We start from the raw sequence: 2,393 nt of genomic DNA on the forward strand, positions 1-2,393 counted from the left end.
GTACATTATAGCATTACCTGTATATTCTTTATCTCTGTCCTGTATACAAAAGAATACTGGGTTAGAGTTGTTATTTTTTCTTTATTACCAAACTCCACTTCCATAAACATTATATTGTTTTCCATGTCATTATTATTATTGTTATCGTTATTAACCACTTTTAATTAAAATTTTCATAAAATGTGATGGGAGGGTACCCAGTGGTTCGCTGACTATCTGGCCCTAATGATCATGACGTTGACCTAGTTTGAAGGTCATGAGGTCATTAACTGACGGATTATGTAATCTATAAAGTCTGAATTTCTACATTTGCAAAGAAGTTGTGGACCTGTGAGAAATTATGTTTGTGCTATTCAATGGCCTTCATCTCTGCTCTGAGTTGGAAAGAATATCACAAACTGATCTAAAGTGTTTCCTTGGAAAAATTCACAAAACTGTGAAAAGTGACGTTTCCCGCACATGATTAAAGGGATTTTCTACAGGATTTCTGATTGACATATCAGTAGCAACAACACTCACACAATTAGCAGCTCAATTATGTTTTCCTTGAATGAAGCATTTTAATTATCCTTTTTAATTCCGATAGGCAACATTTTTTTGGGTTGACCAAGCAATTAAATGTCCATCAGAATAAGAGGGTGGATAAGAATGAAGGTATTTCAATGTCTTTTGTTCTTCTCTTTCTAAAACCAAATTAATGCATTCTTTCCACATCAAAATAATTTTTAAAAACGTCGCCAAGTATATAATCATATAATTTTGGAAGAGCAGACTTGCAGTCATTTGTAGGATATCTCGAAATAATTTTGATAAGAATCTTCATCTTTTCTGTCTGTAGAGCTGTAGTGATATTTTATCATCCATGTCTAGATTAAAAAAAAAAAAATCAGAATTCGTCTCTCTGTTGCAACAGATCCTCACCAAGCAAGACAACGTCCTTTTCTCCTTGCTTGACCTCGATGAACTGTTTTTGGACTCTCCCCTCCGGCACTGGTACCAAGAGAGACTCTGGCTTATTAATGAAGGTGAGCTGCAAAGGTTCTGTAACTGTGGGGGGAAAAGCATGATGAGTACGGGATCTCTCTCGCTACAATTAGGGCTAAAATAAATCTTATTATTAATAAGTACCAATCCGGGTTTGTTTTTGTTCGCTCTTCATCCTTTTTGAAACTTGGCGTATTATGGTGGTGGTTTTTGTTCATTTTTATTTTGATGATGGTTGGCGTCACATGTGAGTAAGAGTCTCCTTCGACAGAGCACCAATGCATCTTTATTTCCGATGCCTCCAGAGCCGAGATCCTGAGAAAATATGGCGGTACCTACTTGGATATGGATGCCTTGATTCTTCGACCGCTTCCGAACAGGACCAATTATTTGGGGCGACTCGACAACGCAACAATCAATGGAGCCGTCATGAGCCTTGCTAAAGGGCATCCTTTAAGCCAAGTGAGCGCTCCTTTCATTGTCTCTAGTAATGATGTATAATTTTTTCAGACACAATGCTGCTGTCCAAGTCATCAGCAAATTCAATGACAGATTATGAATACGATGGAGTAGTTGTTCCTGTGGATAACTTTTACAGTATTTTATTTCAGGTCAGGACTCCTTATCGTAAAAAATCCAGTGACTGTTAAAGTAGTATCATTTCTGAATGTTGTAAGCAAGCAGACCATTAATTTAACCCTGCTGTTCGTTTTCCTGAGACTAACATCCAATTAAAATTAATTTATTCTGCAAATCTCGATATTGTGAGAAGATTAACGAAGACAGCATTGGTAATGAAAATAATCCTACTATGGGCAGCACAGTCCTGCTTTTGAGCAGCCTGTCCTTTGTCCCATGCCACTTCCAGGAAGGCTACTATGTCCTTTTTGAGTCCTGCCTACAAAACAATTATATAATATTACCTAAAGTATACTAAAACAGTTTGAACTGCAGACCACAATGACCATGGACATATTTTTATTCGAATTTTTTATGTTGTTGCTACTGACACCACTTCATAAGGATCTGCAGTATACCTTACAGTACGTTGTTCCAGCAGAGGTAAAAATTAATATTAATTTCTTACAGATCTTTATTCATACTGCATCAAAACCTATAAAATAACCCTCATTGCACTGTAGTGATATTTGACAAATCAACACTTCTAAGTATATTTTGTATATTCTATACGTTTTATATTTCATCTCATCGTTAAACATGTTTAGGTTAAAAGTAAGTGTCACAATAATTTTAAAATGTCCCTCTTTTTGGAAACTATGACTTGGAAACAATTTTATCCTACTGGAGAATTATTTCCTTTTCTTGTTTCATTACAGACTTTGACCAAATCTATTCCAGAAGCATTCGACCCTTTCCAGATTACCAGCATCGGTCCTTCCTTGGTGTAC

At 36.1% G+C, this 2,393-nt stretch overlaps 1 protein-coding gene across 1 annotated transcript in view; it reads right to left on the reverse strand.

Annotated features, from left to right (window-relative positions):
- Positions 1–2,393, reverse strand: part of LOC136825308 (glutamate receptor-like) — a 104,175-nt gene that overhangs the window by 74,342 nt on the left and 27,440 nt on the right. The gene's annotated exons all lie outside the window — the stretch shown is intronic.

This window comes from Macrobrachium rosenbergii, chromosome 37 (assembly GCF_040412425.1).
Source record: "Macrobrachium rosenbergii isolate ZJJX-2024 chromosome 37, ASM4041242v1, whole genome shotgun sequence".
NCBI lineage: Eukaryota > Metazoa > Arthropoda > Malacostraca > Decapoda > Palaemonidae > Macrobrachium > Macrobrachium rosenbergii.